At 37.5% G+C, this 24,900-nt stretch overlaps 1 long non-coding RNA gene across 1 annotated transcript in view; it reads right to left on the reverse strand.

The window, feature by feature from the left end:
• The window catches only part of LOC123609494, a 58,145-nt gene that overhangs the window by 18,554 nt on the left and 14,691 nt on the right, over positions 1-24,900 (reverse strand). The window contains exons 4-8 of the long non-coding RNA XR_006717783.1: positions 24,476-24,536; positions 15,149-15,262; positions 13,869-13,982; positions 7,374-7,474; positions 1,329-1,419 (exon numbers count right to left, since the gene is read on the reverse strand). This is a non-coding gene — a long non-coding RNA (uncharacterized LOC123609494). The remainder of the gene's footprint in view (positions 1-1,328; positions 1,420-7,373; positions 7,475-13,868; positions 13,983-15,148; positions 15,263-24,475; positions 24,537-24,900) is intronic.

Below are 24,900 nucleotides of genomic sequence, written 5' to 3' on the forward strand. Positions count from 1 at the left end.
ATTAAATAAAAACAAACACACTGCAGCAGATGCAGTGGTTCCCGGCAGGGAGCAGCTGTTGCTATGGTCACCTGCTGCAGCTGTCACACTAGTGTGGTCACCTACAGTGACATCTGCTGGTGCTTTCTGACAGCTATTTTAGGTCCTTTTTTTCAAATTGCTATTTTGAAAGTGGGCCACGCAATCAAGTTAGTGAATCCAACCGGCATTCAAGAAAGAGAGAAAATCACACAGAACAGAAAATTTCAGAGTACGTAACCAGTAGTAAAGGTAAGTCCTGTTGTGTGATCTTTTGTTTGATTTTTTTATATGCATATGTGTTCTAACATATCTCTCTTACTGCGCTCAAAAATGTTAGAAAGCCGTTATCCTCAGTGGTGACGTTTCTCAGCGGGTCTAGATTTCGATAGTTCGCCTTGAGCAACCAATATATAATAGGCACGTTTTCCATCATGGTGGGGCCAGGAGTTTCAGACTGTGGATGTGGGTTCCCACCTTTATAGGCTGGTCCCTCTGCTTATGTCTCTATTGCCAGTGTACACAGATTCTCTAGACTGTGTGTCTCCTCACATGAAAGCACCTTCATTCTTTTTAGAAGAGCAAATTCCACACCATGGAGTACTGTGCAGTTGACAGGGCTGTTTGGAGTCTAGATGGGGTAACTGGGACCAAGATGCAACCTGGGGTCATTCATGTATCCTGAGCTTCAGTGACCCTAGGGCACCTTCCCTTCTCAGATTGACCCCAATGCCTTGGGTCATGCAGCTGCACCATCAGTAATGCCCTTCTCTCCATCTCTGCTTACTCCATTCTAGTTTCCTTCAAGATCCTGCCCAGTGGTATTTCCTCCATGGAACCTTCCTTTATCTCCTCAGCCTAAAGTGACTTCTCATGTTGTTGTCATGCTCTCTTGATGGCAACTGAATGAAACTTGGTCCAAACTGGGCTTAAGCAATGAGGAGAATTAGCTCAACTAATTAAAAGTTCAAGAATAGATTGGATCCACAAGCTAAAGATAAGATCATTGTTCAATTTCTCTTTATCTCTCTTTCCCCTTGCTCTCCATTCCCTTGATTTTCACTATGTTGTCTTAATTTTTGAATATATACTTCTTTCATGGTGGCAAAATATCTTCCAGTAGCTCAATGATTAAATCCAACAAGTTGAATTTCAACAGGCAGAGAGGCCTTGTTTTTCTCATGACCATACCAAAAGCCCCAAGAATGCGTCTTTCTGCCTAAGTTAGGTCATGTGTTCAGTGCTGAATCAATCATTGTAGCCATGAGGTTAGAATTCACTCACTGGCCAATCTCAGATCACATACTCACCCCCCGAGACTTGGCAGGTCAGTTGTGGAAAATAGGTCCATGGAGTGTAGAAAAGGATGGTTCCTCAAATATACATTAAAAGTGCTGTCACCTGAAGGAGGAGAATGACAAAACAGGCAAAAACAACAAATGTCCTTGTCAAACTGTAATCTCTACAGAGAAAATGCCAATTACCTAAGTAGGTTTTCTTGTGTTAATACCTTACCAATGTGACAGTGAATTATTTAAGACAAAAATAAAGCAAATGAAATTAACATTTAAATTCTTATTCAGTTATCATATTCAATTGTTTTACATATTTTGGGCCTCTCCATGATGTGTTTTCTCTCAGGATTCTATTTTGATCTCCCAGTAACCAATTTTTATGGGGAACTGAGTTAATTCATCAGTTTCTAAAACCTAGAGCAACCATAGAAATATTGAATTCATTGTTTTGGCTTTTTGCCCCATCAATTTCGGTCAAATATTTTAATCAAAATAGAAACTTAAAGTCTATGAAAGAAGACTAACATATACTCTGAGGAGCACATCTCACACTCCTGCTTTAGCTCATTCTTTCTCAGGAAACAAAATGTTTTTAAAGACAAACATCTTAACACATCTGGTGTGGTTTTCTAGTTATCCCGTTTAAGCCAAAGGAAAAAAAAAAAGTGGTATCATCTGTTTTTCTTTTATACGTTTTGAAACATGAGTCTCCAAAAGCTATTTCCTAACATATGTCAATTTAACATCTGCCAGTTCCTAACTGATAGCCAGAAACAGCCGCACTGGCGGTACCTGCAATAGTGTCAAGGTATTTCCCATTACAACTGTCTTCGCTTTGGCATTGTCAGTAATATTTTTGCTCTAGGGGTAGCCTATTTCCCTAACTTGAAGGAGACACGTGAATTAGAAGCACAGAGCAGGAGGAATAAATAGGACGATGTCTTGACAGTTATACGAAAGTGTAGCAGAGGAAAGTTTTCCCAGAAAAGTACTAGATAAGAAAATCTATGGGGCGCCTGGGTGGCACAGTCGGTTAAGCGTCCGACTTCAGCCAGGTCACGATCTTGCGGTCCGGGAGTTCGAGCCCCGCGTCAGGCTCTGGGCTGATGGCCCAGAGCCTGGAGCCTGTTTCCGATTCTGTGTCTCCCTCTCTCTCTGCCCCTCCCCCGTTCATGCTCTGTCTCTCTCTGTCCCAAAAATAAATAAACGTTGAAAAAAAAAAAAAAAAAGAAAATCTACGTCACGGGTCACAGATTGAACTGCTTCTCCTGGCGGAAACATGCTTTACTATACCACATCCTAATTTCTCCTTGTTATCCACTATCAAGAATATTTGCAAACAGAATTAAGATGTAGTAAGTAGTAACCATATCTAAGAGTACCCAACCATGTCCAAAGCTTCTCTTAAATTTTTCTCTTTTCTATTCCTTTGATGGAACTGAAAGTGCATCAATGAGCTTCAGTTTCTGTCTGGAAATTCATAACAGAATGGTATTTTGACAGAATGATTATTTTGAAAGGGGTGGCCTAAGTGTCGGTCCTGAGAGAGATCAATATTGTTACCTGCCCTAAAATAATCTGGTGCTGAATTTTGTAGTTCAAAAATTTTAAGATCTCCAAAAAATTTTCAGACCCCCCCAAAATTTTCAGGGCCTCCAAATGATTAGTGTCATTTGCTCCCTTTGATAAATTCTCTCTACCCCAATAACATTATTGCATTTTGTTTCATTGGACTTTAAAGGAGAGGCATCACTGTGGGCCCATTAAGGTCAAGGCTACCTGTATGTCATTGTTATTATAAGCTCTGTGTCAAATCCTGTGCTTGACACATAGTAAGCGTGGAAGAAATGAACCAATCCTGTCCTGAAATTCTGAGATCCAACATTTGCTCTTCGAGTCCTCAAATTTAGGACATAAATTACATAAATTATAAAAAAAAAACACATCTAATTGACTTTGATAAAGAAAGAAGAAATGAGTTCTCATGATTGGACTTTCATAGGAAAACTTTAATGGTAGTTCTCTCTAAATAAATTTGGGAGCTCACAAGTACTCTATACAAAATACTCCTCATGGTAATGGTTACTTGACAATTTTTCAGTGAAGATAGTGTTTTTGAATATAAAGTAGGGGTTGTGGAAAGAGAAGGAATTTTGGAGACTAAAGGTCTAGAGTTGAAATCCTAGATCCATTCTTTACAAAGTTATTTAACCTCTACTTCCCTATCTTCAAAATAGGAGCTCAACAAAGTGCCTGGGACCCTGGTACTTATGGCCACTCACTAATTGGTAGTTATCATGATCCTTGTTATAACTACTCCTGGTATCAACTGATCTGATATTATATAGTACAGAGAATGGACTCAGTTTATGTATAAACCAAGCCCTTTAAAGCTTTATAAGTGAAAACCCAGCTCTGCTCAGTGCTATGTTAGTCACCTAGCAGAATGGAAAATGGTATTACTTTTTCTGTCATATCTGCAGCATCAATTTTTGGCATGGTTATGAGGACATAGCCCTAATAAAAGTCATGCCATCTAAGCGACAGACCCACACAGCATTAATGGTAATGAGGGAAGAGACATGCTTAGTATTTCAAACCAGATTTCCCCTGTTGAAATTATACCTTCCCAATCTATGACATATTATCCTACAGGTACAAGTGTCTATTTGCATTTTGTAAATCACAAAGACTTAGCACAAACGTCTCAGGTTAAACCTTAAGGTAATACAAAAGCAAGTTTCTAAGGGAGCCCTCTCTGCCTCCTTCCCCGTATTTCTCCTTTCTTTCCTAAGATGTTCCAGGCAATGTGCATATAAAAAATATTTACAGTTGATGAGATAGGAGATGAAAGGGATTCCAATATTTTTTCTTATTTCGACCTATTCTGGAAAAGGTGAAAGCCATTCCACATAAAGTTAAGTGCTGTAAAAATACATTGACTCTTAGTTCACTAGAATGATGCTGTGAGTTATGTCCTTAGAACTTCTTGACACGTGAAAAGATTAAATAGAAATAACTCCAATTTCAACTTTATAGTCTATTTACTGAAGTCTTTTTTTTAAATCGTTAACATAATCCTCTCTAACAAAGTAGATAGAGTGCAGAATGCAAATCTCTCACACTGAATGGGTTGATGAAGGTTATTTCTTGGAAATTATTTGACCTTATGAGCTATAAGCAAGGGTGAAAGTTGTAGTTCTACCCAACTGTTTAGTTTTGTATTATTCTAGCAATGGTTTATCTCTAAAGTTATTGATTAAAGTGATAAATTACTTAATGATTACCTACTTTTAGATAAAAAAGAAGCTTACAATTTTCATACAGTTACAGTGCATGACCAAGTAGAGCATTTAAATGCAACCACCTACAGGGATAATTTCAGCAAAAACTTTTTAGATATATTACTTATTTAAAGATAATATATCAATATATGATCTGCAGGACATTAATTAGGTGTACAAAATCTGAAAGCCCCCTTAAACCTGTCAGAGACAAAGAGAAAGTTAAAGAAGTTTGAATGTTGCCATTTCATGAATTTTATGCTAATTTGCTTCCTCGGAAGAATTCAAGACCAATATTGATCTGATTCATTATTTGCATAATTCATATCTTATAAAAGGTAATTATACACTCTCCAGTCAAATTACTTAATGGTCCAGTATTATTTTCTGAAAAGCTTCCCCTTCCTGTCATATATACTTTCAAATAAACTTGCAATTCACATTAGATTTAATTGGATGTTATAGAGGCTGATATGCTACTATGGATAATAAAGTAAACAATACTAAATCCTAACTATAATTCTCACTGATCCCCAGCAATATCCTTCATACACCCAAGTTTTCCATACTATTCCAATCAAATGTTCTACCTTCACTGTTTTCCATTGGCTTCTCTCCTGGAAACAGTATTATCCTTTTGTTCATCCAGGCATGAAACATTAAAGTTTTCTTCTCTTTCGCCCCCTTCCAGTTATCTATTGCTGCATAACAAACCGCCCTAAAATTGTGTTGTGGCTTCAACCCACAACAATCATTTACTTCTATTCTGTTAATTGCTCATAAATGTGCAATTTGGGTAAGACTCAGCAGGGCCTGCTCTTCTCTGCTCCACATGGTATCAGGTAGTATGGTGGAAGACAGTTCATTCTTGCAATATAGCACACTTTGGAGACTGGGAGCTTAGTTGTTGGTTAGGGGCCTCTGTTCTCTCCATGTGGACCTCTTCACAGGGTTTCTTGGGCTTCTTCACAGCACAGAAGCTGACTAACAAAAAAGAGTCCTCTAAGGGGCCTAGAAAAAAGATGCAAGACTTCTTATGACCTAGCCTCATGAGTGTCAGAATGCTACCTTTGCCGCATTGATCTAGTAAGTCACTAAGACCGCTGAGATTCAAGGCAAGGGAGAAGAGTCTATGGAAAGAGTAGCAAAGAATTTGAAGACATTTTTAATCTACCATGTCCTGTCTTTATCCAAGTCTGAAATCTGCATTGGCAGTGCCAGTGGATCAGGATGGAGATGGTATGAGACACCTGCAGCAATGTGGTGACCTCAGAACAGCCACAAAGGTAGCTTTGAAAATGCTGAGGCACTGGGAGACGTTAAAGGGAAAGGAGGTCCCTACCATTGCCATTATCATCTTTTTTCTTATAATCATCTTTAAAATCACTCACTAAATTCTCCCTTCTACTCTGTGGAGGGATTTTCAATAACTGTATATAGATATTTATAAAGAAAAAAAAAGTGGAGACACATTTGTAGATTCCTTGTTTATTTTTTAATTTTTTTAAGATTTAGGCCAGTCAAAACAAGTTTTCCTCCCTTTTGAATTTCTAGAAAGGAAGAGAAAATTAATGCTAATTGAATTTATTAAATTCATTTGTGATCAGTCTATGATAGCTGAATTTCATTTTTTTTTCAACGTTTATTTATTTTTGGGACAGAGAGAGACAGAGCATGAACGGGGGAGGGGCAGAGAGAGAGGGAGACACAGAATCTGAAACAGGCTCCAGGCTCTGAGCCATCAGCCCAGAGCCTGACTCGGGGCTCGAACTCACGGACCGCGAGATCGTGACCTGGCTGAAGTCGGACGCTTAACCGACTGCGCCACCCAGGCGCCCCTGAATTTCATTTTTTAATGTGCTATAGGTACATTGTCTACTGTATAATCAAAGTATATGGAAGCCCCATGTTCATTTTATAAGATATGAATTATGGTTTTCTCTGTTCAAATTATTATGGATGTATCTCATTGTTGAATCTTTGCTTTTACGGTTAGTTAGCTGAAAATAGCTACAGTTTGTTTTTGTGTCCCTTATTTAGGACTATGACCCTTATGACACTAGTCTTAAGGGGGAAATGATCTGTGTTACAAAAGATCCCTATATGTTGTGGTTTCCAGAAATGCACTGTGTACATAAACGAGGACTGCCTGTACTGTTCCAGGAATTGGAAATGAAACAAATAAGCATTTGCGCAAACACTGAAATGCACCTCACAACCAATCACTGGATTAGTGTGCAAGACAAATAATGATTCTAATGGAACTTGGGAAACAGCACCAAATGGAATTTAATATATTGCTCCCTAACTGATCTTTGTTTATGACTCTATAGAGGGCTAATTATTTTTCTCAGTCCTGTGACAAAAAGAACTAGAGGGGACAGGAAGAGTAAGAACAATTTGGCTCTCAGTGAATTCCCAATAAATGATTGCTGAACTGCACTGAGACTATTTAATACTTCCAAACATAATAGAATGTTATTTTTGAGAAGTATTTTCAAGTACATCCAACTATTCCAGTAAAACATGACTGGGGCATACTTATTCATTTTATTAAAATTTTATTTCCATTTGGGCCTAGTTTCAAATCTGAAAACTTTAAAACTTTTAAAGACTTATTCTTATTTAATATGTTGTGTTTACAATGCAAGGCTAAGTGAAAACATCATAACCTAACTATGTTTTCCAAAGATTATAAATAATCAATTCCATGGGCAACTCTTAGAATATATCCAACTGGCAAATTTGACCCAGAATTGACCCTTACTTAGCATACCATATAAACCAGAAGTTGTGACATCCATCTCCTGTTCTTGTAAACCTCAGCCACAGTTGAACGATTGACATCCATGTAATACTCCAGCAGGTGAATATTCCCTAAAAGCAATGTTTTTAAAGGAAAGGAAAATGTTACTTCTTCCACACAAGCACTTTCTCCCTTAGTGATTTTCATATTTCCTCCTTTTCTTGCAAACTTTTGAGATGAGGAACAAAGTTGGCATTTATATTTTGAAATTTCCCCAGATCAGATTTAAAAAAAGCATGTGAATTGTATGATGTTAAAGAACAATGACATAGCGGACAGTTGATTTAGGGTGAAGATATGTAGGGAGGGATAAAAACGTCAGTCTAGTTTCTCATAAAATATAAATGAATCACTAAAATTTCCCTCCCATTACTTCAGGTAACTTAACTGGGGTACAATTTATGGGAAACTGAAAGTAGAAAAGTGTCTTGCAAATTAATTTTGTTTGGTGGAGACTTATAACAGCACAGGAGAAGTAGCTCTTGCCATTCGATCCAGGTTCCTGGAGAGCTATGGCTCTTCCTGTTTACTCAGCGTATAATTTAATATGATTATTTGTAAGTTGGAGGCTGAAATTTATTACATAAAATGGCATGTAGTGGATATGAAAGAGAAAGAAGCGTGACATAGAGGAATCTGGTCAGCAGAACTGTATCTTTCTTCCACAAAGGGTATGAATATAATTTCTTTTTCTTGGCTGGCTTAGGGAAGCTGCAAGATGAGGGCTCTGATAGCCAAACAAAGAACAGAAAATACATTTTTTAAAACTCTACCAATGATATTATAGGGTTCTGGTAAAATGATTTTAATAGTCTACATGACTCTAGAAATAGAAAGTAATACCACTACTTCTCAAAAAGAAAAACTAAAATAAAAATTCTAATTTTTGTAAGAAAGCACTAGAAGTAATCACTTTAAAAGACAAAAAAAGGGCACCTGGTTGGTTCCAGGCAGTAGGGCACGTGACTCTTGATCTTGTTTTAGATTTATTGTTTTATAAAAGAAGTCAAGCAGTTGAAGTTTCCTGTGTCTTTCTTTCCATGAAATAACACGATCATGAACTTGATACTTATTTCCAAAAATTTCTTTATAATTTGATAAACAAATATCCATAAACAACTTGTAATGCTTTTTAAATTTTATATCAATTGTAAAATAACGCAACACTATAAAAACCAAACTTACTTACCCACTAAACTATTTTAGAACATTTAGGTTGTTTCCAAATCTTTGTTGTTACGAAAGATGTTGCCTCTATAATATACCTAGAAGTGGAATTGCTGTGTTGTAGAGTATGAGCATATTGAATCTTACTTAATATTGAGAAGCTGCCCTAGAGAATGATGACAAGTTACATTCTACCAGTAGTGTACAGGAGTTCCAGTTTCTACCCATTATCACAAAATTTAGAGTTAGCAGAGTTTTAAATTTTCATTAGTTTGACAGGTGACTTTCTGTAGTTTTAAGTTGCATTCCTTTAATAACAGTGAACTTAAAACATCTTTTCCAGGGCGCCTGGGTGGCGCAGTCGGTTGGGCGTCCGACTTCAGCCAGGTCATGATCTCGCGGTCCGTGAGTTCGAGCCCCGCGTCAGGCTCTGGGCTGATGGCTCAGAGCCTGGAGCCTGTTTCCGATTCTGTGTCTCCCTCTCTCTCTCCCCCTCCCCCGTTCATGCTCTGTCTCTCTCTGTCCTAAAAATAAATAAACGTTGAAAAAAAAAATTAAAAAAACAAAAAAAAAACAAAACATCTTTTCCTATCTTTATTGGCCATTTAGGTTTCTTGTACTGTAGACCATTTAAGTTTCCTGTACCGTAAAGGGATTGTCCATTTTTATATTAGATTATTTATTTAAAAAATTTACCTGTAAGAAGTACATATATATTTGCATATGTATTGCAAATAACTTGGTCCAAGTATTGTCTTTTCTCCTTGTGATATTTTGAAACACAAACGTTAATGTGGGAAAATTTATCAATTTTTGTTGTGTGTTTTGGTGTCTTATTTGAGAAATTCTTCCCTATCCTGAGATAACACACACACACACACACACACACACACACACACACACACTACATTTTCTTCTTACAGTTTTAAAGGTATGGTGGAAAATATGTAGGTCCTTAGTTGTCCTGAAATTTATTTTTGGCTCACGTGAGATAAATACTTAATTTTATTTAAATTTAGTGTTTTCTCACATGAATAACCAACTCTGTCTTTGATTTTGGGGATGCCACCATGGATTTTTTTCTTGGATTTCTACTTCATTTCATTGGTCATATAAGGTATGTATCCCCTACCTCCACACTGTTCTTCTTCTTCATAAAATTCTATTTTAAATCATGTGTTATATATATGAGTTATATATGGATTATTATATATGGGTTTAATACCCACTTATTAACTTACACAAGCAATTGGATTGATATTTTGGTTGGAATTATATTTAATATGTAGACTAATTTGGAGAAACTAACATTGGTATATTATTTAGTCTTTCCATCCATGAACATTGTATATCTCTTCAGTTTTTTTCAGGACTTTTTAATTCTGTTTAATAATGTTTGACAATTTTCTATAAAAAGGTTTTGTATATCTTTTGTTAGAGTTATTCCTGAGTACTTTATATCTTTTGTATTTATTGTGAATGGTATAATAGCTTATATTATGTTTTCCAAATGGTTATTATGAGTGTTTATATAGTAATATTATTAATTTTTGCATGCTCATCTTGAGAAGAAACTTTTAAGGCCAAGTTGTAATGCTTATTAGCACTAAGTTTTACTAAATAAATTTGACATTCATTACAATTCAGCTAAAGTCATGGTTGTCTAAAGATGAATTAATTACCTGTATAGGAAAAAAAAAATTACCTGCATAGGAGTGCTGACTAAAACATTGCAGATCTGTTGCCTTAAGATCATTACATTATATTAGATCCAATTTGGTAAAGACTTAATGACTCCATCTAGTGGTAGTTTGAAGTTCTAAGTGAATTGGCAAATGTACTTTCAGGTTTTATTGGATATTTGTGTTTAAAATATCATGATAGTAATCAATATCCTTGTTGGAAATGTCAAGAAACAGCAAGGATTAATTTGACACATCAAAATTAATTATGTGTGTTGTCGTAAGCGTTGTTGACCTCAAGATTAGAATGAGGCATGCTTATAGAGAAAATTATGTACAACCTCCCATGTTGGAAGCAGATTGTGTATGTAGAGATTTAATTTTCAGGATTGTTATTCAAGGAGTTATCATAGGTCATGTTCACAGAATGTTTTAAAAATAACATCAACAGCTGGCCAAAGTCAATCCATATGACCTTTATAGGATCCTCACAGTCTTTCCCACAAGAACTAACTTATAGATAAGGACCCTTTAAAATTAGGCTTAGTTTTATATTTTACTAATTAGAATTTTTTCTTTGGGCAGAAAATAACAAAATTTTAGGCATAAATGTGCTCAATTTCAAAAAATATTGGGACAACTTGCTAATCACTTGAAAAATGTATATTTAACTCTAAAATAAACTCAAGATGTATTTAAAATGTTATGCACACAAAAAGGTTTTAAAAGTGCAATATGAATGATTATTTAATTTTGAAGTGGGGAAGACCTTTCTAAGGATAGACGGAACCTCTAAGAGTAAGGTTGATTGAAAACTTCTATAGAATAATAACAACAATTAAAACAACAGTGGCATATCTTTGGTAAAAATTTAAAATTGATGATGTCCTGCATTAATGTAGGTTAATGATGAAGACATCAAGAATAGGCTTTATTATATTACTAGTTGAGAATATACACTTGGAACAAACTTTCTCAAGGGAAATTTGGCAATGGTATCAAAAGCATTAAAATATGCACAGCCTTTGCCCCAGAAATTCCACTACTCATAATTATAGGCATGTAGCAAAGAAATGATTACAAGAATATCTTTATAGCACTATTTAAAATATTTAAAAATTATAAAAAAATAAATGTCCATTAGTAGGCCGATTGGGAAACTAATTTTTAGAGTATATACTTACAGTAGAATTCTACGCTATTATTAACTCTAATGCTACAGAATAATATTTAAAGACACTTAAAGTATCTTTACATACTTAATTGTGTAATTACATAATTAAAAGGGAAGTTATTCTCAGAATATACTAAATGAAAAGTAGAGAGTGCATTACAAATCAGTGTATTTTCATTTATTTGTAATATTTGTTTTTGTTCTTATGCAAAAAACAGAATTACAATTCAACAATGTTTATATTTTGAGTTGTGATGTTATGGGCTAAATGTTTGTGTTCTCCCAAAATATATATGTTGAAGCCCTACCCGCCAATGTGATGGTATTTGGAGATGGGGTGTTTGGGAAGTAATTGCAGTCAGATGAGGTCATTATGGGATTAGTGCCCTTATAAGAAGAGACAACAGAAAGTCTGTTATCTCTCCATCATGTGAGGACATTGTGAGAAGAAGGCAGCCATCTAAACCAGGAAGAGAGGTCTGACCAGGAACCATGTTGGCCAGCACCTCGATATGGGACTTCTGGCTTCCAGAAGTCCCACAAAAATAAATTTCTGTTGTTTAAGCCACCCAGTCTGTGGTAGTTTGTTATGGCAGCTCAAGAAGACTAATAATACACAAGAGATGTTAAAATTTCTTGTCTTCCTTTCTTTGCTTATCTGTATTTCCAAATTTTTTTCCAATGAGCATACTATATTTATAATTTTAAAAGGTATTGTGAAAGACATTAAATAGTATTAGAGAAAATTTCCAACGCATACAGATTATTCAGTGAGAAATTCATCATTAGTAAAATCAGTTATTTAAACCTGGTTTGTGATTACCTTGCCACATTTTCACTAATTCTCTTCGTACATTAATTATTTGGCTTACAAGTATTTAACAAAACAGATTAAGTCCATTTTTAGCTATGAATGTCAAAGATTGATAAGGTTTCTAAATATACCACTGAAAAACAGTTTTGTTTTCTTCCCACCTAACTACTCTACAGTTATTATTTGGAAACATTGACCATTTTAATCATTATACTTCCAATTAGAGTCAGTAATTAGCATTTTGTCTTAGGACAGCATGCCTAATAATGGTGAAATTATGTATATATATTTTTGCATTACAAGGCATTTTCTAATTATCTTAATCATCCATCCTATTTCCCTTGTATGCAATCAAATTTCTAAGAAACAATGTACTCCTTTCACTTTTGTTATAAACCAGAGGTGAGGTCATGAATTCCTCCATGGTACCTAGTACACACACACACACACACACACACACACACACACACACACACACACTTTTATCAGTTTTATTTTTATCTTCTCAATACCCATGCTAACACTGGGTATGCTGGTAAGGGGAGAAACGGAGGAAGCAGGGATACATATTGCAAGAATGGCAAATTTTCTTTGAGGCAGCAAAGGGTTTGAAAACTTTTGGCATCTCAAGAATGTGGAGTCCATCTCCAGAGAGGTGAGAAATTGGCAGCAAGAAATTTCACCTCAGGGACAGAAATCCACTATCACTGTAGACAGAACACTCAAAACGATTAACCTTGAAATGTGCATTCATCACTTGAGCTACTTGACAGGTTTGAGCACTCTTCTTCCATTGTGATAATTCCCCACATTATGTCTCACTTTCCCAAAGAGGAAGGCAAAAACTTGCAGTCTCAGACTCCCTCAAGTAGGGGGCAGGCATTTGGCCTCGCTTCCTCTAACCAGACTATCCTTGGGAGACATCTCTGGAGAGAGCACAGAGGAAAGATACACCTAGGTTTGGGGGCAGTCCAGGTGGTAGAGGGATCCAGTTCTTGGTGACAGGGAGTGGCAGTGCTTCTGGAACCAGTTCTGAGCACCATAAATGCCAAGTGTCAGTGGTGTTTCTGCCAAAAAAGAAGTGCTTGACCATTGCTCATGGATGTTCAGGTTTACTGATGGATTCTGTGGCCCCACCAGATATTCTGTGAACAGTCTAATATCTTTGCATCAATTCCTTTTCTGCTCAAATTTGCAAACATGGATTCTGTAGATTGCAGTTAAGCACTTTGCCCAGTCATAATACTCTCTCCCTCCTCGAAGCAAAACAAAACAAAACAAAGCCCAACCCTAGTAAAATTTCACTGTTTGTTGTTTAATAACTACCAAGACCAACCACATTTATAGATACTAATAAAATTCTTTTAATGTTTATTTATTTTTGAGAGAGACAGACAGACAGAGACAGAGTACGAATGGGGGAGGGGCAGAGAAAGAGGGAGACACAGAATCTGAAGCAGGCTCCAGGCTCTGAACTGTCAGTGCAGAGCCAGACATGGGGCTCTAACTCAGGAACTGTGATATCATGATCTGAGCTGAAGTGGGATGCTCAACAGACTGAGCCATGCAGGTGCCCCTTAATAAGAAATTTTTAAATGTAAATCAGTGCTATTTATTTATTTACTTACAGAGCTTTGGTAACTAAAAAAAGAACTTTCTGGCCAAAGCCTCTTCTGTCTCTTTGCGGTGATCAGCAGAATTCATTCTTCCCGTTGCCTTGGTTCCAAGGATTCAAACAGAACCTGTGAAGTTGACAACTTCCTCATTAACACACATTTGATATCCTCAAAACCTCTATTCATTTACTGGGTGCTTAACCACTTATTTCCCTGTTATGCAAACATCCTGAAATTCTACTTCATATTGCATGCAGTGTTGACTATCACATGAAAAACCTGGGGATCAGCCCATGAAAATCTTCAGTGTAAACATAAACATCAGCAGGCGAATATTTTCATTAGGAGCAATGTGTATCCGGGATGAAGGAAGAAAAGGACACTGGGGGAATCAACCAAAGTACATTCTCACATGCCAGGGCTGTAATTAGAGAAACCACTGCACTCAACGGCAGATAAGCATCAGATTCAAGTGGCTGAAATTAGAATTTTCCCCCCAACTTTATTAAGATATATTTGGCATAGGAGTGCCTGGGTGGCTCAGTCAGTTAAGCGCCCGACTCCAACGCGGGTCATGATCTTGCGGTTCGTGTGTTCGAGCCCTGCATAGAGCTCTCTGTGCTGACAGCTCAGAGCCTGGAGCCTGCTTCGGATTCTGTGTCTCCCTCTCTCTCTGCCCCACTCCTGCTCATGCTCTGTCTCTGTCCCTCTCTCTCTCTCCCTCAGAAATAAAATAAAAAGTAAACATTAAAAAAATTTAAGATATATTTGGCATAAAACATTGTGTAAGTTTAAGGTGTACAACATAATGATGTGATATACATTTATACTGTAAAATGTAAAATTGGAATTTAAAGAGATTTGGGTCCATAGTAAGTATTTCATCATATGTTAGAGTGGTTCTGTCTCAAAAATAATTTCTGCTTTCCACTTTCCACTTGGAATACTATACCACATAAACATTATATTTTATGAAGGTTATTTTTAGCTAAAATTTATTGGACATTTAGGATAGGCCGGCACCAAGACTTTGCGTCCTGTAACTCATTTATTAATCCTGACAGCATGAGGCAGATATCGTTAACCCTATTTTAGAGACCAAGTGATTCCCAGAGAGGTTAATTAATTATCCAGGGTAATACAACTCCTAAATGACAGAGGTGGTACCTGTTTCCAGGTCTGTGAGACCAATACTCCCTATGCTGAATTATGAAGGCTATGCAGCAACATGGAGATATTGCTTTTGGTCTCATGCTAAATGCCAAAAGAAGAGCAGAAAATTGTATACACACTGTGATGCAACGTTGTGAAACATTATATAAACATGGACAATGGCTTGGAAGAAAGCGAATGTCACATGCCACTTGCTTTTGTGTCCAGGAAGCTAAGAGAGTCAGGGAACACACCTGAAAAGAAAAAAAGAAAAAAAAAAGATTGAGTGTGTATGTGTATGGGTGTGTATGCACAATGGTTTTAATGGGACAAGGTAAAGGGCTCAGGAAATTTGAACCCATTTACCAAACACGCAGAATACATAGGCTCAGACTCACAGACTCTTTTCTATGCAGTTGGGTACTGGGATTTTTGGAGTTTTGTTTTTCCCAGTAGTTTGTTTTTTCTTTTTCAAAAGTTCTTGAAAACTGCTACATTGTTTTTGTAGTAAAAAGACAGACAAGAATAAGCCATCCACAGAAGCAGAAAGGTTCAGGATTTCAGCCCCTGAGAAGCGCTGAGCTAGTAAAGGCTGAGCAAACGGGGGTCAGTCCCACTCCATTGCCTCTAGGGCAATTGCTAAACTGCCCTCAGTGAAGCCAAGTTTGGATTGAGAGTCCATAAGGTCACTGAGCAAACAGCTTTAAAAGGTCATGCTGTCTATTGATAATCAGGGACCTGCAGGAAGGTAAACACACCCTTGTTCCAAGAAGAGAAACATGTTATCCTAGGAGCCTAGGGATGAACCCTTCCATGACTGTTGAGAAACTGGCAGTATTTTTTTAAATTTGTGATTGACGGGGTGCCTGGGTGGCTCACTAGGTTAAGCGACCGACTCTTGATTTCAACTCAGGTTATGATCTTGTGGTTGCTGGGTTTGAGCCCTGCTTTAAGCTCTGCACTGTTAGTGCAGGGCTTGCTTGGGATCCTCTCTGTCTCTCCCTCTCTCTCTGCCCACCCCCCCCCCCCCCTGTTCTTTGTCTCAAAATAAATGAACTTAAAAAAAAAACAACTTTGATGATTTCTTCACCTCTGCCTCACCATGCCTCATATCTAACAGACTAGCTTCCAGGACTACCCCATTACAGAGTTCTGCTATATGAACCCTCTAATGGGTAAACAACAGAAAAAGAGATCTACAAATGAAATGAAAATGCAGCTCGGAGAAGTGAGAAATGAAGGATCAGAGGAGGGTCCCTGAAGGAGCTTTCACTGAAATGAGGCCATGAGAGAATATGAACACCTGGGGAATGGACCAGAGAAAGATATTCTGAATGAATAGAGAATGAATGGAGAGCAAAGATTCAGAGAAAAGATAGTTTAAGGCAAGCATTACCATCAAAGCATTATCATCTATTGATGATAATCATAATTATTTAGAGTCTCAAAAAAATGAGGATGTTAGGTGCCATATCGTCAGTTACAGATATCTGATCCTTGAGCTCTAGTAGCTAATGCTATTCAATAAATATATTCAGGTTTACTTGGAAGAACGACAGATAAAAGCCTTTAAGTACTTTAGCATATGTAATAGGGTAAATGTTTTGGCTTGTGCTTTGAGAAAGGAAAACTTGAGCATCATTCAGTAGTCCATGATAGTTTAGCTTGGAAGGAAGAGAAAATGACAGACAAACTGGATCATACTCATCAACAGGCTAATTATGCCCAGGAGTGGCCAGGGCTGAAGAAGAGCTACCAACAAGGGGATGTGGCATCCAGCCTCCCAGATGGGCCCAGGGCTCCCTTCCTCCTACTATTCACACCCTTGCCACATTGTACAAGGGTTGGTCTGGGTGACCAATAAAACAGGGCAGAAGTAACAACATGTCACTTTGAAGATTAGATTATAGAAGTCAATGTAGCTTCTACCTTGGTCTCTCCAGCTTTCTTGGATCCTTATTTTGGGAAAAACCAGCTCATGCATCATGAGCAGTCCTTTGAAAAGATACACATGGTGAGGAACTGAAATCTGCTGATAGGCACATGAGTGAGCTTGGAAATGATTCTGCATCCTTACTTAGCAGCTTGACTTTGTAAAGACCTCTTGAGAGACCTTGGGCAAGAACCACAAAGCTAAGCTACTCCTAGATTCTTAGCCCTCGGAAATTGTGGGATCATAAATGTTTGTTGTCTTAAAGTGCCAAATTTTGGGATAATTTGTTACACAACGATAGTTAACTAATACCCGAGGAATGATGGACACTGTAGGCTCCTACAGGGAGGACATGCATGGAAATCATCTGACAGGAACCCACAAGGCCACAGAGCAGAGCATAATTTAGGGAGTCCATAGAAGCATGGAGAAGCAGTGGTTCTACAGCAAGGCCTCCATACTTGCTTGTGATAATGGATGAACTTATGTACCCTAACTTCCCTTATGAACCTCTGTTTTAAAATTTTTTCTAACATTTATTTATTTTTGAGAGAGGCAAAGACAGAGTGCCAGCTGGGGAGGGACAGAGAGAGAGAGAGGGAGACACAGAATCAGAAGCAGGCTCCAGGCTCTGAGCTGTTAGCACAGGGCCGGACGCACTATCGAACTCATGAGCCGCGAGATCGTGACCTGAGCTGAAGTTGGCCGCTTAACCAACAGAGCCACCCAGGCACCCCTCCCTTATGAACCTCTTAACCAAAGGCCTACCCTGGATCTTCTGGCAGATTTTAAGGAGTGTCAGTTTTCTGTTGTTTTATCTTCTTGATTGCAAACCCAAAGTCACGTGACCTCAGAGATTCATACCCTTGAGTATCTATCCTTGACAGTAGCATCCCTGGAGGCAGGTGTGCAAGTGGCTCACCCTAGTGGGCAGTGCTCTGAAGTGAATCCTGACTATTTTATCTGAACGCCATTGGCCTTTGACAAATCTAGAGGTTCTCACTGGTGGTTCTGGAATGCCAATGAGGACTCAGACCTCCTTTTCATACCTAATATTTAGCATAGCTAACATTTTAAATGGCTGCACTACTGCCCCCCTGCTAAACATTTCATATAAATTTTGTTATTAATCCTTATGACATCTTGTTTCATATTATTGTAATTCCCATTTTAGACATGAGGAAACTGAGGCAAAGAAAGGTTCTACATTGTCCAGGACCATCCAGCTCTTAAGCGGATCTGATTGATCAGTCTGATGTCATTGCCTATGTTCTAAACTACCATACTGTAAATACTAGAAGAGGAAGTTTCCACCTGTAGAGGTGCCACTTCAAGATATGCAACATATTTTGGAAGACGTTTCATTCCTCACACAGAACCCCTCATTCTTTCTGATTGATTGCAATATTCAACAAAGCATTCTAGAATTCACCTTTATCAATACCACAGCTTAACACATTCTACTAAAAGAGAATGTAAGTGCTTCATTAAAAAAAAATAAGTGGGGGGAAAATGGTTTTCTTATCAATGTCCAAATTTCTTACACCTCATTTAAAATTACACACTTTGCTATACTTCTTCATGCTCTCTCCCACTGCTGTTGGCTTTATGATAGAATACTTTAATTTGCTCCACATATAATATCTTTGCACCACTGTTTTCTGTAATTTATACCACATGCTGTCCACTTCCTTGTACTATTTTATTCAGTAAAGCACTTTGGATATCAGTTTATATGAAAGATGTTATTTGAAATGAAGTTGTACTGCAAGCTACATTATTATAATTTCCTTCTTGCTTTGGTCCTGCTTCATCTTACACAGTTGCCTGATGTTTGATGCAGGGCTGAAATTTAAATGGAACCAGTGTTTGGAATTGATGCTCATGTATTACTTATTTAATCTGCTGCCAGAGTGATCCACTATTGAGTTCTTTGTTTTCAATATCTTCCCAGGCCTGCTCTGACATTCATCTTACTTGTTTCATGGAGAAGAATCTGTACAATGTGCACTGTTACAAATATAAGTGGATGTTATTTTGGCTTTGGGATAATGGCATAGGATACAACTAAATAACACTGAACAATTACAGGTAATAGAGAAGTTTGTCAGACGTCAATCATTCAGGGATAATTGCCTTAGTCCTCTGTTTCTGTTCTTTTTCCATTCTGTCCTTTTGTATTTCATTCATTCCAGTGTTTTACTTTAGTGTTTTGGGAAATTAGACACAGAGGAAGAAAAATTTGAACTGGTCACTTGAATGACTTTTTGGCAGCTCTTGATAAAGACACAACGACAACAAAAAAGAAAGATCACTTTGAAGACAAAAGTGAAGGTGGTGCCTAAAATTTGCACCCTTTCTTAGATTTGTAATTCTCTGGATTTGAGTATACATATTAATCATATTTCAGGTACTGAATAAATATTGCCTAACTATTTTACTAGGAGGGCTACAATGATAATGAATAACAATAAAGATAACAATACGGGGCGCCTGGGTGGCTCAGTAGGTTAAGCATCCAACTCTTGATTTCAGATTAGGTCATGGCTCAGTTTGTGAGTTTGGGGGCCGTGTCAGGCTCTGCGCTGACAGCACGAAGAGTGCTTGGGATTCTCTCTCTCTCTCTTTCTCTCTCTCTGCCCCTCCCCTGCTCATGCTCTTTCTCTCAAAATAAATAAAATTTTAAAAAAGATAACAATAATGTTATTACTTACAAGAAAAAAGACATTGTCTTTTTTGGTAGAAAAGAGACATGCTAATAAGGTAGATAGCAGACAAGATTTTTCTGGGTTATCATTCTTCTGTTTCCTTGCTCCAGTCTCTAGGTGTTTAAACCGATCCTGCGGTTTAAAGCTTAAAGCCCCCTCTCTACTACTCTGACTCTCAGAACACTTTGTCTGTGGTGCTTTTCTGGCAGCGGATGTTTATAGATTATGCCCAAACCAGAGGATGCACTTTTTGAGGATGGAGAGAGGTTTTCGTTATTTTTTGTTCTTTACACCCCACTTGTAGAAAGGAAATGACAGAAAGTACTTTCATAACTAGATTTTAATTTTATTTTTTATTCCAAATATTATACAATTTATTAGTAAAATACTATAGATGCAAATAACTCTAGAGTCTCCCAGTCTTTAAAGTCAGGCCAGATAGAACTGGAGGAAATCTTAGATAGTATGTAACCCAAACTGAGATTTTGACATTTCGTGATAAGGTGGTGGCTTAGAGGTCTTGAATGGAGACCTGCATCCAACATTTACTGTCAGCGTGATCTTGGGCCATTTATCAACACGAAATTTAAATGTACTCTATTAAAAAAATAGACATGTTTTCCTTACACAATTGCTATGAATAGGAAATGAGGTGATGGATGCAAAGTGCTTTGTAAAACTGTAAGTGCTCTATCAATGTTAGTTCAGGAAACTACTGCTTCAAGAAGGTAGGGACTACTCCCAGGCGTATATGCCAGTCGGTGGCAGAGCCAGATTTCTGTTGGTGGTACTGCGTAATTAAATAAGAACTAAATTTGGACTGAGGAGGAAGATGCATTTCAAGCAAATTGTAGTTTTGCTTGGAACATGCCCAGAAATTCCTTGTCAACAATTCGAGAGTTTTGAAAAATAAGACTGAACTCAAGGTACTGTTACTCTTTAGCCTAGCTTGTTAGCGATATGGAGAAGGGAGATGATAGCGTACACAGAGCATTGTAACTATGAAAGCAGGTAATGTGTATAAAGGTATTTTGGTAAACAGTAAGGAGCTATGTAAATGTCATTATCACTGTCTCCTGCTTCCTCCACGTAACTTTATATTGCCTTTCTCACATCAGGAAGAAGAAAAACAATTCTCATGCATATTGCACATTAAGTCACTGGAATAGCCTAGTATAAAAGTTTTGGGGAAATAACATGATTTTTTTTTCCATCATGATAAGCCCATTCAATCTTCCTTTCATGATACCCATTTCATGTTTCAAAAATTCTTTATTTTAGTCTTTTATTTTTCTCTCAAAGACCATTGCTATATATTTGTTATTACGTTTTGGTCCTGCCCTGTCTCCTACTGTTAATCATTTTGTCTGTTTCCTATCATCAATCTGTAGCATATACTCTTTTTTCTCCTACCACCTGAGGAACTGTTTCCCTCCCTCCACACCCACTGATCTTGTGGTATCTTATAAGTAAGTGCTATGAATTAAAACAAATTATTTCAGGACTTCTGCAGTTGTTCCTTTGGGAAAATGGCTGAGATTCTGAAACTTGTGTTTCTCTTTAAGAGAATGACTATAAAAGAAAACCATCCTGGATCGTAACTCTTACTCCTCCCCAATTTATGGAGCTCCCTCTGCAGAAGGAAAGAATCCATAAAGAATCTCAAATAAACACCTAATAAAAGAAATTTAGCTCACATTAAAATACTAGAATACCAGATGGTGGAGTTTAAGTATTATTCAACTACTGTTTATCCTACCCAGTGCTCATTTTAAATTCAACATTTTTGAGAATTATTCATGGAGTCACGGTTGTATTTCATGTAGATAACAAGCTCAGTTTGGAGTGAATTACCAGAATGCACCCATAATTTCCATACTTCCTTGGTTATTGTTAATTTGGATTGCAACTATTAGTTAAAGTTGAGAGGCTTTCGAAAGCAAATTGACATCAAGCTATCGTGGACAATAATTTGTTCAGCAATCTGCGGGGAGGGCAAATCATTAAATTTTACAGGGTGGAGGAACTCACCAAAGAATGTGATGTTCCATCTGCCAAAGCTGAAAAACACAACTGTTTGATGAGTGTGCTTCTTCCTCTGTAGCAGCCTGCCCACTGAGCAGGCAATTATTCTTGCTTTTATCTAATGGCTGTGGCGTAACTTTTAAGTGAATGCAAAATGCAATTTCATCTTCCAACACCTCCCCATGTGAATGGATAAAAGATCAACAGAGCTGTCTCTAACATAGCACACTTCCTTATGAAAAGTCAAAGGTCCCTTTGAATTGATCACTAGGACACGCATGGCAGGTGTAGATTACTGGGCTCCTCCCATCTCTGATTCCCACCATACATTTGTATTTTATTCACACTGTGTTAGGGAAAATGACAAGCTTTTCTGCTCCAAGTCATTAAAAAAATATAGTAGGAGACCTTTTAATAGAAAAACATCCATTCCAGTGCTGAAAGGTAATGCTTTGACAGCTTAAAGAGTTTTCACCCCATATTTAAAATTAATCTTTGAACAACAACAAAAAAAAGTTAAATTCAATATGACACATCTCCAATGCCTACAAAAGCTTTTACATGGAAAAACAGGGCTTGAAAATCTCTTTCTGATTTTATTGTTGAGTTTTCCAAATTTTGAGAGCAACAGAAATTGAAAGGACTTTGCTAACAATCACCCTACAAGTCACCATTATTGCCTCCTACTGCTGAGCACGTACTGTTTGCCGGTGTATGATGCTGGGAGTTTTGCACCCGTGATCTCATTTAACTCCTCCCATGACCCTGCAAGGGATTCCCCCTTCACGAATCAGGAAACACATTACAGAGGTTCCAACTTGACATTGTCTGACTTCAGGGATCATGCTTTTTTTCTACAGCAGCATACTTTCTCCTTGAGCATAGTAGATGTGAAAATATATATGAATGTTGATACTTTAATTTATTAAAAGTGACATCACAGACGAAAGCACACTTTGTTTTTCAAAACACCTAATGAAAAGTTTACCTATGGTGCACCTTTATGCCCAATCCCTCTCCTGTACCATTTGCAAACTGATGCAGGTGCGATTTGCAACACTTTATGGGGAGCATGTAAATACTAACACACTCCCATGGAAAATCATATACCTTATGTCCTCGTTGAATGGCTCCTGAAGTTCTAAGCTTAAAGTTCCTCATTTGTAAGACAAATAATGACAGTACCTACATCATGGTGGGATGTAATTCTCCACGAGTGTCCTGCATTTCTGTGTGTCTTGCCAGCAGAGGCACTGCCTGCCTTTGTTCTGGCCTGTTTGTTCAAGGATGTTTGTATAGTAAATAGCCTCAGAAGACAGTGGTAGTGTCGCCCTCTGGAGCAAAGAGTGGCATGGTTACTGCTTATTTATTTTTATTTATTTATTTGATTACTGTTTATTTTTAAATATTCTGTTTCCCTGGAGTGCAAGGGTGACTCAGTTGCTTAGGCTTCAGACTCTTGATTTTGGCTCAGGTCATGATATCATGGAGTTCATAATCGTGAGATGGAGCGCTTTGTCGGGTTCCATGCTGATAGCGTGGAGCCTGCTTGGGATTCTCTCTCTCTCCTTCTCTCTCTAACATCCCCTGCTCGCACTCCCTCTCTCTCTCTCTCTCTCTCTCTCTCTCTTTCAAAATAAATAAATAAACATTTTAAAAAATATTCACTTTCCCTAAATTCAGGCTCCTCTCCTGTAATGCAACCCACTGTGTGCACATGTAATCTGACCTTCTTTCTGCTGTCCCGTGGGAATTAGGGCTTAGAGAATTGGCCCAAGAAAATGCTGATATTCTCTGGTTACTACTACTTCTATGGGTAATGAAGCCCTTTGTCTCTGACCCAAGAGTCTTATGTCTTCTGTCAGCATCCATAAAACTGGCAGGCCATCTTGTTAGCTTACAAGTAGGGTGACATTTCAAACCCTTCACAATTCTTGATACCTTATAAAGCTGTAATTAACGAACAATTAAATGAGATAATATGTGTAAAAAACGTAGTGACTGGCACATAGAAAGTACTAAATATGTATTAGATATTGATGCTACTACTGACTCAGAAAAAAGCAGTACATAATTGGTTCATTAATAACATAGATATTTTGATATTTTATATACATTTCAAATTGCTTTTTCATGTGATAAACTGATAGTAACATTCCTTTTTATATGCTGTAGTTAATTCATTTGGGACTCGTGGAGGGTCAAGTCAATTCTGCCAAGACAGGATTCATGAATTTTTCACCTCTTATGGCTGGGGCAGTTGGTACAGAATTAATTCTGAAGAAATATTTTACAGTGTGAATGGAACCTAGGTCTTGCAATGTTAATAACTGAATGTTGGGAGAAAATCAACAAACCAATTATACAAGAGGCATTCAGCAGTCTGCCAAAGTTTAGTGATAAAAAAACCCCAAAGCTCATGGTTCTTTATGTACATGACCTGAGGAACCCTGGAAATATGATTTTTAAACCATCAGTGAACCATATAACTTACTGGTACAAAAATGAGTTAAGAAATACAAGTGATAATGTAGCTCCGATAACTATGGAATCTGTCTGGAATTCCTTCTGTTTCTCTTCACAATTTATTTCTTAATTTTAGCACTGCCCTTGAAAAGAGGAAGGTGGTGGTTGTTGTTGTCGTCGCGCGCGCGCACGCGTGTGTGTGTGTTTTAGTACGAATGGCAAATTGTTTGACTCCTTATTCCCTTTTTATGGTGCCTCTGGTTTTACATGTTATGTCTTTAGCAATTTGAAGATTCTCTACTTTAGGATTATCATAAGAGCCACCAATTACTTACAGCTTTTAGATTCACTGGTAGAGTTCTCCTATCTGTGGGGTATGTTTTCTTCAAAAGTGAGCTGTTTAGGGGGTGAAATTTAAGGAGAAAGAGGACATTTGAATAATTTCAAAGTATCTCTTACTAAAAGTAAATGAAGACTTAATTACAAGGGGAAAAATAGGTGATTTGTGGTGTGGACATCTGGCAGACACAGGCTTAACCAAGATTACCATCACCAATATGACATATCCACATCATGTACCTTCTATCATGGTAAAGTGAGTATGGGCACGTCACTTTTCTGGTATTCTTTCTAATAATGCATAATCTCAGTCTAACAATGAGAAAACATTAAACAGGGGCGCCTTGGTGGCTCAGTTGGTTAAGCGTCTGATTTTGGCTCAGGTCATAATCTCACAGTTAGTGAGTTTGAGCGCTGCGTT

The sequence above is a fragment of the Leopardus geoffroyi genome, chromosome A1 (genome assembly GCF_018350155.1).
Source record: "Leopardus geoffroyi isolate Oge1 chromosome A1, O.geoffroyi_Oge1_pat1.0, whole genome shotgun sequence".
Lineage (NCBI taxonomy): Eukaryota > Metazoa > Chordata > Mammalia > Carnivora > Felidae > Leopardus > Leopardus geoffroyi.